At 43.1% G+C, this 14,010-nt stretch overlaps 1 long non-coding RNA gene across 9 annotated transcripts in view; it reads right to left on the bottom strand.

Annotated features, from left to right (window-relative positions):
* The window catches only part of LOC125965015 (uncharacterized), a 482,945-nt gene that overhangs the window by 311,402 nt on the left and 157,533 nt on the right, over positions 1-14,010 (bottom strand). For 3 of the 9 annotated variants that reach the window (XR_007478441.1, XR_007478442.1, XR_007478443.1), the window contains exon 1: positions 1,339-1,380. The exons of 3 other annotated variants lie outside the window; for them this stretch is intronic. This is a non-coding gene — a long non-coding RNA (uncharacterized LOC125965015). Of the gene's footprint in view, positions 1-1,338; positions 1,381-14,010 lie in introns of those variants that run through there. 3 more of the 9 variants (XR_007478440.1, XR_007478439.1, XR_007478438.1) reach the window with 1 other exon arrangement.

Raw genomic sequence — 14,010 nt, 5'->3', positions numbered from 1 at the left:
TTTCCCCTTAAGCAAGCATAAGTTGCTTTTCTCAATTTGAGACCCTATTCTGTTCTGTAATTCAGTTCCTGTGTAGCCAAGTTTACATTCCGTGTGTTAGTGATATCTTATGATGTTTCTTTTTCTGTGTGACTTATTTCAGTTAGAATCATCATACCTGAATCCACTCATTATGCTGCTACGGGACTGATGACATAGATTTCATTGCTGAGTGATATTTCATTGTACGTAAGTACCACAAATTCTTTATCCATTTTTCACTTTCTGCGATATTGAACTTTTACCATAAACTAGGTTCTTATAAACAGAGCCGTCCCAACATTTGGGGTGACTGTGTCTTTTTGATTTTAATTTCCCTAAGCTATAGGACCATATGTGGAAGTGCCCTAGGCTGTGTTGCTTTGTTTTTTAGATGTTTCAGGAAACACCATACAATTCTCCCCAGTGGCTGTTGACCATTTACATCCCGCCCATCAGCATAACAAGGCTCCCAGTTCTCCATGGCCTGTCCTGCCTTTCTGGATTTTACACTTTTTTCAGATGGCTCTTTTGACCGGGGGGAAGTGAGACTTCATTGTAGTGCAGATTTCCTTTGCAAGCTTGCTTGCTTGGCCAAAAAGGGCGTATGCGTTTTTTCCTGAATATATTCAGGAAAAAACGCATACGCCGTTTTTGGCCAAGTGCATCGTTGTGGACGTCCTGCCTCTTTTCCTATGCTTTAAATGCAATTCCAGTCTACCTCCTGAAATCGGTTTCCTGCAATTCTGTCCTGCTTTCAAGTCCTCTTGTCAGCCTTACTTCAGTATATTTTTGGACGATAGCTGTCATTTATAACTCTGCAGGTTTGTGAATTACAGTGCCCCTGACCTCCTTTCTTCAACTCGCTTTCCTGTGAGCTGGCCGCAACACCACAGGGTTGCTTCAGGCCCTAATCTGGTTCCGGCACGGCACGCTGAGCCTTTGGTAAATTCCTCTTCCGGGTGGGAAATGAGAGTTAAATTTGCCCGTCCAGACACCTCCAGCTAGTCTCTCATTGGTTTTCCCTATTCCTGTTCATCTTCCGCAGAAATGGCAAACTGGGCAAAACAGGAGGTTAAAGGCACTGACTCTCCAAGTCGGGAGAGTGTTAGTAAAGCATCTGGAATGCTGCACCCGAGTACCAGGGGACGAAAACTGAGATATATTGGAACACGTCTCCCGATCACATGGTTGATCATACTCTGGGTTCCACATGCATGTTTTAGCTGAAGGAAGAATACCTTAAATCTGGAGAGTTGAGACCCGTGGAATGGGTACCATGCAATATGACTTCAAATGGTCTTCATTTGCTCACCAAACCTCACCAATCCTATCACTGCTGCGTTTATGCCCCTGTACACACGCTTGATTCTCTTTTGGAGACATAGAAATCCATAGGTTTTAAAATACTTACTAATCAGGTACATTCTTAGGCGTTTAATACGGGGTGTTGAGTCCATCTCGTTGAGCAAGGAGTAGCTCTTGTCTATTCCATATTTGGCTTAAGGAACTTTATCTGTGCTCATTTCAATCTCTGGTTTTATGCAGCACCCCAACTCACCTTTCCCCTTAAGCAAGCATAAGTTGGTTTTCTCAATTTGAGACCCTGTTCTGTTTTGTAATTCAGTTCCTGTGTAGCCAAGTTTACATTCCGTGTATTAGTGATATCTTATGATGTTTCTTTTTCTGTGTGACTTATTACAGTTAGAATTATCATACCTGAATCCACTCATTATGCTGCTACAGGCCTGATGACATAGATTTGATTGCTGAGTGATATTGCATTGTACGTTAGTACCACAACTTCTTTATCCATTTTTCACTTTCTGCGATATTGAACTTGTACCGTAAACGAGGTTCTTGTAAACAGAGCCGTCCCAAACTTCTGGGTGGCTCTGTCTTTTTTATTTTAATTTCGCTAAGCTATAGGACCATAAGTGGAAGTGTCCTATCCTATGCTCTGTTGCTTTGTTTTTCAGGTGTTTCATGAAACACCATACACTTCTCCCGAGTGGCTGTTGGCAATTTACATCCCACCCATCAGCATAACAAGGCTCCCAGTTCTCCATGGTCTGTCCTGCCTTTCTGGATTTACACTTTTTTCAGATGGCCCTTTTGAGTGGGGGGAAGTGAGACTTCATTGTAGTGCAGATTTCCTTTGCAAGCTTGCCTGGTTGGCCAAAAAGTGTGTATGCGTTTTTTCCTGAATATATTCAGGAAAAAACGCATACGCCCTTTTTGGCCAAGTGCATCATTGTGGACGTTCTACTTCTTTTCCTATGCTTTAAATGCAATTCCAGTCTACCTCCTGAAATCGGTTTCCTGCAATTCTGCCCCGCTTTCAACTCCTCTTGGCAGCCTTACTTCAGTATATTTTTGGACGATAGCTGTCATTTATAACTCTGCAGGTTTGTGAATTACAGTGCCCCTGAGCTCCTTTCTTCAACTCTCTTTCTTGTGAGCTGGCCGCAAGACCGCAGTATTGCTTCAGTCCCTAATCTCGTTCGGTCACGGCACGCTGAACCTTTGGTTAATTCCTCTTCCTGGTGGGAAATGAGAGTTAAATTTGCCCGTCCACACACCTCCAGCTAGTCTCTCATTGGTTCTCCCTATTCCTGTTCATCTTCCGCAGAAATTGCAAACTGGGCCAAACAGGAGGTTAAAGGCACTGACTTTCCAAGTCGGGAGAGTGTTAGTAAAGCATCTGGAATGTTGCACCCGAGTACCAGGGACGAAAACTGAGACATATTGGAACACGTCTCCCGATCACATGCTTGATCATACTCTGGGTTCCACATGCATGTTTTTTTCTGAGGGAAAAATACCTTAAACATGGAGAGTTGAGACCCATGGTGTGGGTACCATACAATATGAATTCAAAGGGTCTTCATTTGCTCACCGAACCTCTCCAGTCCTATCACTGCTGCGTTTATGGCCCTGTACACACACTTGATTCTCTTTCGGAGACATAGCAATCCATAGGTTTTAAGATACTTACTAGTCACGTACATTGTTAGGCGTTTAATATGGGGTGTTGAGTCCATCTCGTTGAGCAAGGAGTAGCTCTGGTCTATTACATATTTGGCTTAGGGAACTTTATCTGTGCTCATTTCAATCTCTGGTTTTATGCAGCACCCCAACTCACCTTTCCCCTTAAGCAAGCATAAGTTGGTTTTCTAAATTTGAGACCCTGTTCTGTTTTGTAATTCAGTTACTGTGTAGCCAAGTTTATATTCCGTGTATTAGTGATATCTTATGATGTTTCTTTTTCTGTGTGACTTATTTCAGTTAGAATCATCATACCTGAATCCACTCATTATGCTGCTACAGGCCTGATGACATAGATTTCATTGCTGAGTGATATTGCATTGTACATAAGTACCACAACTTCTTTATCCATTTCTCACTTTCTGCGATATTGAACTTGTACCGTAAATGAGGTTCTTGTAAATAGAGCCATCTCAAACTTCGGGGTGGCTGTGTCTTTTTGATTTTAATTTCCCTAAGCTATTGGACCATAAGTGGAAGTGCCCTAGGCTCTGTTGTTTTGTTTTTTAGGTGTTTCAGGGAACACCATACACTTCTCCCGAGTGGCTGTTGGCAATTTACATCCCACCCATCAGCATAACAAGGCTCCGAGTTCTCCATTGCCAGTCCTGCTTTTCTGGATTTGCACTTATTTCAGGTGGCCCTTTTGACCGGGGGGAAGTGAGACTTCATTGTAGTGCAGATTTCCTTTGCAAGCTTGCTTGGTTGGCCAAAAAGGGCGTATGCGTTTTTTCCTGAATATATTCAGGAAAAAACGCATACGCCCTTTTTGGCCAAGTGCATCATTGTGGACGTTCTGCCTCTTTTCCTATGCTTTAAATGCAATTCCAGTCTACCTCCTGAAATCGGATTCCTGCAATTCTGTCCCGCTTTCAAGGCCTCTTGGCAGCCTTACTTCAGTATATTTTTGGATGATAGCTGTCATTTGTAACTCTGCAGGTTTGTGAATTACAGTGCCCCTGAGCTCCTTTCTTCAACTCGCTTTCTTGTGAGCTGGCCGCAACACCGCAGGATTGCTTCAGGCCCTAATCTTGTTCCGGCACGGCACGCTGAACCTTTGGTTAATTCCTCTTCCTGGTGGGAAATGAGAGTTAAATTTGCCCGTCCAGACACCTCCTGCTAGTCTCTCATTGGTTCTCCCTATTCCTGTTCATCTTCCGCAGAAATTGCAAACTGGGCCAAACAGGAGGTTAAAGGCACTGACTCTCCAAGTCGGGAGAGTGTTAGTAAAACGTCTGGAATGTTGCACCCGAGTATCAGGGGTCGAAAACTGAGACATATTTGAACATGTCTCCCGATCACATGGTTGATCATACTCTGGGTTCCACATGCATGTTTTAGCTGAAGGAAGAGTACCTTAAACCTGGAGAGTTGAGACCCGTGGAATGGGTACCATGCAATATGACTTCAAAGGGTCTTCATTGGCTCACCGAACCTCTCCAATCCTATCACTGCTGCGTTTATACCCCTGTACACACGCTTGATTGTCTTTCGGAGACATAGCAATCCATAGGTTTTAAGATACTTACTAGTCAGGTACATTCTTAGGCGTTTAATATGGGGTGTTGAGTCCATTTCGTTGAGCAAGGAGTAGCACTTGTCTATTAAATATTTGGCTTAAGGAACTTTATCTGTGCTCATTTCAATCTCTGGTTTTATGCAGCACCCCAACTCACCTTTCCCCTTAAGCAAGCATAAGTTGGTTTTCTAAATTTGAGACCCTGTTCTGTTTGTAATTCAGTTCCTGTGTAGCCAAGTTTACATTCCGTGTATTAGTGATATCTTATGATGTTTCTTTTCCTGTGTGACTTATTTCAGTTAGTATCATCATACCTGAATCCACTCATTAGGCTGCTACGGTCCTGATGACATAGATTTGATTGCTGAGTGATACTGCATTGTACGTAAGTACCACAACTTCCTTATCCATTTTTCACTTTCTGCGATATTGAACTTGTACCGTAAACGAGGTTCTTGTAAAGATTGCCGTCCCAAACTTTGGGGTGGCTGTGTCTTTTTTATTTTAATTTCCCTAAGCTATAGGACCATAAGTGGAAGTGCCCTAGGCTCTGTTGCTTTGTTTTTTAGGTGTTTCTGGAAACACCATACACTTCTCCCGAGTGGCTGTTGGCAATTTTCATCCCGCCCATCAGCATAACAAGGCTCCCAGTTCTCCATGGCCTGTCCTGCCTTTCTGGATTTTACACTTTTTTCAGATGGCCCTTTTGAGCGGGGGGAAGTGAGACTTCATTGTAGTGCAGATTTCCTTTGCAAGCTTGCTTGGTTGGCCAAAAAGTGCGTATGCGTTTTTTCCTGAATATATTCAGGAAAAAACGCATACGCCCTTTTTGGCCAAGTGCATCATTGTGGACGTTCTACCTCTTTTCCTATGCTTTAAATGCAATTCCAGTCTACCTCCTGAAATCAGTTTCCTGCAATTCTGCCCCGCTTTCAACTCCTCTTGGCAGCCTTACTTCAGTATATTTTTGCACGATAGCTGTCATTTATAACTCTGCAGGTTTGTGAATTACAGTGCCCCTGAACTCCTTTCTTCAACTCGCTTTCTTCTGAGCTGGCCGCAACACCGCAGGATTGCTTCAGGCCCTAATCTGGATTCGGCACGGCACCCTGAACCTTTGGTTAATTCCTCTTCCTGGTGGGAAATGAGAGTTAAATTTGCCAGTCCAGACACCTCCAGCTAGTCTCTCATTAGTTCTCCCTATTCCTGTTCATCTTCCGCAGAAATTGCAAACTGGGTCAAACAGGAGGTTAAAGGCACTGACTCTCCAAGTCGGGGAGTGTTAGTAAAGCGTCTGGAATGTTGCACCCGAGTGCCAGGGGCCGAAAACTGAGATATATTGGAACACGTCTCCCGATCACACGGTTGATCATACTGTGTGTTCCGCATGCATGTTTTAGCTGAAGGAAGAATACCTTAAACCTGGAGAGTTGAGACCCGTGGAATGGGTACCATGCAATATGACTTCAAAGGGTCTTCATTTGCTCACCGAACCTCTCCAATGTTATCACTGCTGCGTTTATGCCCCTATACACACGCTTGATTCTCTTTCAGACATAGCAATCCATAGGTTTTAAGATACTTACTAGTCATGTACATTCTTAGTCGTTTAATACGGGGTGTTGAGTCCATTTCATTGAGCAAGGAGTAGCTCTTGTCTATTCCATATTTGGCTTAAGGAACTTTATATGTGCTCATTTCAATCTCTGGTTTTATGCAGCACCCCAACTCACCTTTCCCCTTAAGCAAGCATAAGATGGTTTTCTCAATTTGAGACCCTGTTCTGTTTTGTAATTCAGTTCCTGTGTAGCCAAGTTTACATTCCGTGTATTAGTGATATCTTATGATGTTTCTTTTTCTGTGTGACATATTTCAGTTAGAATCATCATACCTGAATCCACTCATTATGCTGCTGCGGACCTGAAGACATAGATTTCATTGCTGAGTGATATTGCATTGTACGTAAGTACCACAACTTCTTTATCCATTTTTCGCTTTCTGAAATATTGAACTTGTACCGTAAATGAGATGTTGTAAACAGAGCTGTCCCAAACTTTGTGCTGGCTGTGTCTTTTTGATTTTAATTTCCCTAAGCTATACGACCATAAGTGGAAATACCCTCAGCTCTGTTGCTTTGTTTTTTAGATGTTTCAGGAAACACCATACACTTCTCCAGAGTGGCTGTTGGCAATTTACATCCCGCACATCAGCATATGAAGGCTCCCAATTCTCCATGGCCTGTCCTGCCTTTCTGGATTTTACACTTTTTCAGATGGCCCTTTTGACCGGGGGGAAGTGAGACTTCATTGTAGTGCAGATTTCCTTTGTAAGCTTGCTTGGTTGGCCAAAAACTGCGTATGCGTTTTTTCCTGAATATATTCAGGAAAAAACGCATACGCACTTTTTGGCCAAGTGCATCATTGTCGACGTTCTGCCTCTTTTCCTATGCTTTAAATGCAATTCCAGTCTACCTCCTGAAATCGGTTTCCTGGAATTCTGCCCCACTTTAAAGTCCTCTTGGCAGCCTTACTTCAATATATTTTTGGACGATAGCTGTCATTTATAACTGTGCAGGTTTGTGAATTACAGTGCCCATGAGCTCCTTTCTTCAACTCGCTTTCTTGTGAGCTGGCCACAACACCGATGGATTGCATCACGCCCTAATCTGGTTCCGGCATGGCACACTGAGCCTTTGGTTAATTCCTCTTCCTGGTTTGAAATGAGAGTTAAATTTGCTGGTCCAGACACCTCCAGCTAGTCTCTCATTGGTTCTCCCTATTCCTGTTCATCTTCCGCAGAAATTACAAACTGGGCCAAACAGGAGGTTAAAGGCACTGACTCTACAAGTGGGGAGAGTGTTAGTAAAGCATGTGGAATGTTGCACCTGATTACCAGGGGACGAAAACTGAGACACATTTGAACACATTTCCCGATCACATGGTGGATCATAGTCTGGGTTCCACATGCATGTTTTAGCTGAAGGAAGAATCCCTTAAACCTGGAGAGTTGAGACCCATGGAATAGGTACCATGCAATATGACTTCAAAGGGTCTGCATTTGCTCACCGAACCTCACCAATCGTATGAGCCCCAAGTGTCCAGCCTTATGTGTCACCCAGCTCTGGGTGTAGATGTGGTAAATCCAGGTTGCATCACAAGCCTTGATGAATTACTTAAGTATTCCTCTCTATTTCACTGTCATTGTGTTTTGTTCAATAAATTTATTTTTATTATGGGATTTAGCTGATTTTCACTGCTGCGTTTATGCCACTGTACACACTCTTGATTCTCTTACAGAGATATATAAATCCATAGGCTTTATGATTCTTACTAGTCAGGTATAATCCTACGTGTTGAATATGGGGTGTTGAGTCCATTTCGTTGAGCAACGAGTAGCTCTTCTCTATTACATATTTGGCTTATGGAACGGCATCTGTGCTCATTTCACTCTCTGGTTTTATGCAGCACCCCACCTCACCTTTCCCCTTAAGCAAGCATAAGTTGGTTTTCTCAATTTGAGACACTGTTCTGTTTCGTAATTCAGTTCCTGTGTAGCCAAGTTTACATTCCGTGTATTAGTGATATCTTATGATGTTTCTTTTCCTGTGTGACTTATTTCAGTTAGGATCATCATACCTGAATCCACTCATTATGCTGCTACGGGCCTGATGACATAGATTTCATTGCTGAGTGATATTGCATTGTACGTAAGTACCACAACTTCTTTATCCATTTTTCACTTTCTGCGATATTGAACTTGTACCGTAAATAAGGTTCTTGTAAACAGAGCCGTCCCAAACTTTGGGGTGGCTGTGTCTTTTTGATTTTAATTTCCCTAAGCTATAGGACCATAAGTGGAAGTGTCCTAGGCTCTGCTGCTTTGTTTTCTAGATGTTTCAGGAAACACCATACACTTCTCCGGAGTGGCTGTTGGCAATTTACATCCCGCCCATCAGCATAACAAGGCTCCCAGTTCTCCATGGCCTGTCCTGCCTTTCTGGATTTTACACTTTTTGCAGATGGCCCTTTTGACCAGGGGGAAGTGAGACTTCATTATAGTGCAGATTTCCTTTGCAAGCTTGCTTGGTTGGCCAAAAAGGGCGTATGCGTTTTTACCTGAATATATTCATGAAAAAACGCATACGCCCTTTTTGGCCAAGTGCATCATTGTGGACGTTCTGCCTCTTTTCCTATGCTTTAAATGCAATTCCAGTCTACCTCCTGAAATCGGTTTCCTACAATTCTGCCCCGCTTTCAAGTCCTCTTGGCAGCCTTACTTCAGTATATTTTTGGATGATAGCTGTCATTTATAACTCTGCAGGTTTGTGAATTACAGTGTCCCTGAGCTACTTTCTTCAACTCGCTTTATTGTGAGCTGGCGGAAACACCGCAGGATTGCTTCAGGCCCTAATCTGGTTCCAGCACGGCATGCTGAGCCTTTGGTTAATTCCTCTTCCTGGTGGGAAATGGGAGTTAAATTTGCCTGTCCAGACACCTCCAGCTAGTCTCTCATTAGTTCTCCCTATTCCTGTTCATCTTCCGCAGAAATTGCGAACTGGGTCAAACAGGAGGTTAAAGGCACTGACTCTCCAAGTCGGGAGAGTGTTAGTAAAGCGTCTGGAATGTTGCACCCGAGTACCAGGGGCCGAAAACTGAGATATATTGGAACACGTCTCCCGATCACACGGTTGATCATACTGTGGGTTCCGCATGCATGTTTTAGCTGAAGAAAGAATACCTTAAACCTGGAGAGTTGAGACCCGTGGAATGGGTACCATGCAATATGACTTCAAAGGGTCTTCATTTGCTCACTGAACCTCTCCAATCCTGTCACAGCTGTGTTTATGCCCCTGTACACATGCTTTATTCTCTTTCAGACATAGCCATACATAGGTTTTATGATACTTACTAGTCAGGTACATTCTTAGGCGTTTAATATGGGGTGTTGAGTCCATTTCGTTGAGCAAGGAGTAGCTCTTGTCTATTCCATATTTGGCTTAAGGAACTTTATCTGTGCTCATTTCAATCTCTGGTTTTATGCAGCACCCCAACTCACCTTTCCCCTTAAGCAAGCATAAGTTGGTTTTCTCAATTTGAGACCCTGTTCTGTTTTGTAATTCAGTTCCTGTGTAGCCAAGTTTACATTCCGTGTATTAGTGATATCTTATGATGTTTCTTTTTCTGTGTGACATATTTCAGATAGAATCATCATACCTGAATCCACTCATTATGCTGCTGCGGACCTGAAGACATAGATTTCATTGCTGAGTGATATTGCATTGTACGTAAGTACCACAACTTCTTTATCCATTTTTCGCTTTCTGAAATATTGAACTTGTACCATAAATGAGATCTTTTAAACAGAGCCGTCCCAAACTTTGGGTTGGCTGTGTCTTTTTGATTTTAATTTCCCTAAGCAATATGACCATAAGTAGAAATACCCTCAGCTCTGTTGCTTTGTTTTTTAGATGTTTCAGGAAACACCATACACTTCTCCAGAGTGGCTGTTGGCAATTTACATCCCGCCCATCAGCATAAGAAGGCTCCCAGTTCTACATGGCCTGTCCTGTCATTCTGGATTTTACACTTTTTTCAGATGGTCGTTTTGACCGGGGGGAAGTGAGACTTCATTGTAGTGCTGATTTCCTTTGCCAGCTTGGTTGGTTGGCCAAAATGTGTGTATGCGTTTTTTCCGGAATATATTCAGGAAAAAACCCATACGCCCTTTTTGGCCGAGTGCATCATTTTCGAGGTTCTGACTCTCTTCATATGTTTTCAATGCAATTCCAGTCTACCTCCTGAAATCGGTTTCCTGCAATTCTGCCTTGCTTTCAGTGCCTCTTCATAGCCTTACCTCAATATAGTTTTTGAAAATAGTTGGCGTTTATAACTCTGCAGGTTTTTGAATTGCAGTGGCCCTTAGCTCCATTTTTCAGCTCTTATTTTTGTGATCTTGCCTCATAACCACAGGATTCCTTCAGGCCCTATTCTTTTTCTGGGGCACCTTGCTGTGCCTTTGGTTAATTCTTCTTACTGATGTGAAATTAGAGTGACATGTGCCCATTGAAACCGCTATTGCTAGTTTCTCACTGGTTCCCCCTATTCCCATTCATCCTCCGCACTAACTGCAGACTGTGCGATACCAGAACTTAAAGGCATTGACTCTCCATGTGGGGATGTTGTTAGTAAAGTGGCTGGAATGTCGATCCAGAGCCCCAGGAGAGGAAAAATGAGGTGCGTTTTAGAAACCTTTCCCGATCATATGGTATACCAGTCGCTGGGTTTTCCATGCATGTTTTAGCTGTAGGAAGATCCCTTGAACCTGCAGATTTGGGACCCATTGAATGGGTACCAGGTTATATTACTTTAAAGGGTGTGCATTTCCTCACCCAACCTCACATTTCTCTTAGCGCAAACAGTATCCAGCCTTATGTCTCATCCTGCTGTGGGTCTAGATGTGTTCAATCCATGTTGCATCACCGTCCCTGAGGAAAAGTTGTAAGAGGTTTTCTCTGTCTCTCTGTCGTTTATTTTTTCCAATTTATTACTATATTGGTTACAGCTGATTTTCAAAGCTCTGTTTCTTGCTGCTGTACATCCACTTGATTCACGTACAGAGAGACATCAATAAATTCTTTTTCAGATTCTTACCAGTCGTATATATTCTTTTCCGGTGACTTGAGTGTGCTGAGTGCAGTTCTTTTAGCTACCGTGTAGGCCTTGTTGATTATCAGTTTGGTATTTGGAATGGTATCTTTGCTAATTTCAACCTCCTGGATGATGCCTCACCCCTCCCCACCTTTCCCGTTTAGCAGCCTTATGCGTGTTTTCTACATATTTGACTATGTTTTTGTTTTGTAATTTATTTCATGTGTAGCCATTTTGGATTCCACCTTTAAGTGATATCTTATGATATGTGTCTTTTTCTTTTTGAATTCTGTCACTTAGAATGATCATACGTAACTCCTCCGGAGTTGTTACAACTGGCCATATTTCATTGATTTCCAGGCTGAATAATATTCCACTCTACCTAAGTACCACATCTCTATCCATTTTTTCCCTCCAGAGACATTTAAGTTATATCCTAGTCGAGGATCTTTTAAACAGAGAGGGGGTAAACATTGGGTTGCCTGTGTCCTCTCGATTTTTGTTTTTCCCAAGATATACGCCCATGAGTGCAAGTGCCCTATGCTCTGTAGCTCATTTTTTAGATGCTTTAGTAAACACAATACACTTCTCCAGAATGGCTGTTGGCAATATACATTTCCACTATAAGTCTCACAGGGCTCCCTCTTCTCCTTGCCCTGTCCTGCATTTCTGTTGTTTACGCTTTATGAGGATGGCTCTTCTGACTGATGCGAAGTGATATCTTTTGTAGTATTGACTTCCAGTGCCCACCTGTTTGGTTGGCTAAAAAAGTGTATGCCCTTTTCTTGAATATATACAGAAAAAAACGCATACACCCTTTTTGGCCAACTGCAATGTTGGCAATGTTCAGCTCCTTTTCTTGTGCTTAATGGCGAGTCCTTTCTACCTCCTCAAATCCCTTTCCTGCCATTCTCCCTTGCTTACAAGTCCTTTTCTCTGACTTTCCTCAAGACATTTTTCAGTGATGGATATTTTCAACTCTGCAGTTTCGTGAATTTTACTGCCCCTGAGTTCCATTGTTCAGCTTGTGTTTATGGGAACTGGCCACAAAGCAGCGGGATTTCCTCAAGCCCTATACTGTTTCCATGGGCAACCCTAGCCTTTGGTCAATTCGTCTTCCTGATTGGAAATTAGAGTGACATGTGCCTGTCTGAACACCTAGGACTTGTCTCTCATTGTTCCTCATCCTTCCGCTTCATCCTCTGGACAAATTCCAAACTGTACGCAACAGGATGTTGACAGTGCTGACATCTCCAAGTGGGGAGACTGTTAGTAAAGACGCTGGAGGGGTGAACCCGAGCACCAGGAGATGAGGAGATGAGATGCCTTTTCCAAACACTTCCCAATCAGACGGTATACCATCCTCTGGGTGTGACAGACATGTTTTAGCAGTAGGAAGAGTCCCATTCATGTAAGGAGAACACCAGGGCTTTTTCAAAATCAGTGTCTCCCCGAAACCCAAACTGGGGAATTTTTTAAGCTACGGCTACACATATGTTCATTAAGGGCCTTGGGAAGTAGGCAGAGTCCAAACTTTAGATGATTGAAGTCTTCAGGGTCAGAAGCACTCACCACCAGCTTCCCTTAGGTTACACTTTAACTGTCATTGATAGATGATGTCAATAAAAATATCTATTCTTTTTCAGATTATTTCCCCTTATAGGTTATTGCAAAATGTTGAGTGTAGTTCCCTGTGCTATACAGTAGTTCCTTGTTGATGATCTATTTTATCCATAGCAGTGTGTATGTGTTAATCCCAAACTGTTAATTTATCCCTCCTCCCACCTTTCCCCTTTGGTAATAATAAATTATAAGATTTTATACTTCACAGAAATGGGGGAGCTGAAAGAGAGGTATCATTTTCAATGGAAAAGCATTTAAAACAAGATTGAAGTTCTAACCAAGATTATTAGATGTACATCCTTGGAAAGAAATCACTTCATTTCTCTAATATTGACCTGACAAATAAGACAAACCTTTTCACTGAACTTGCTTATAATAAAGTGATGGAAATATCAAATGGAAGTGTTAGAAACATCTTATTTTACCCGAGCCTTATACACTGTTCTATGTTAACTACAGTTTGGCTCACACATCTGTTCATTGAGGTTACAATAGTCTCAATTTCTGTTACTGATCCTCCAGAGTGGACCCCAACAAGTGTCCCCCTGCCCAGTGTCATTTGGGTCAACAGATCGAGACTGAGTTTGGTTCACAAGCAAAGGAAACTTTATATTTTGATCAGAGAATGGAGAGGTGAGAGCATGTACTACCCCGTGGGCTGTGGGCTGGGCTGCTGTGTAGAGATCCTGTCAGAGTCAGTGGGAGGGAGGGGGCGGAGCTCTCGAGGGCCGGGTTGGCTGTAGCTCAGGCTCTATATCGCGGAGTCTGCACTGGGCCCCAGGAGCTGAGGTGTCGACCCAGCCATTCTGCACTAGGAAATCTGGTCTAAAGTGCCGGGTGTGGAACCTCTGCATGCGGGACCCTAGGAGCACGTGAAATTAGACAAAGCACAAAGGATAAAAAAGGTTAGACTTGACTTTATTGCCCAGATTCTATTTTTATCTCCCAGGGATTTTTAATGGGCTTTGCTGGGGCAAACCCCTCCTCTGCCTTTTGTCCCGTTCCTCATTCTTGGAGTGCTGAGGGTGCAGACCCTTCTTCTGTAACTGCTGAGTGCTGAGTTGGGATCCCTCATACCTGGGGGCGAGGGTCAGAGCTTCTCCCCAGCAGCCTCCCGGTGACGTTGATTGTCCCCAGGCCCCCTGCCTCCCTGCT

This window comes from Orcinus orca, chromosome 7 (genome assembly GCF_937001465.1).
Source record: "Orcinus orca chromosome 7, mOrcOrc1.1, whole genome shotgun sequence".
Taxonomy (NCBI): Eukaryota; Metazoa; Chordata; class Mammalia; order Artiodactyla; family Delphinidae; genus Orcinus; species Orcinus orca.
Note: the sequence above shows the minus strand (reverse complement) of the source record. Positions and strands in the feature narration are given on the sequence as shown.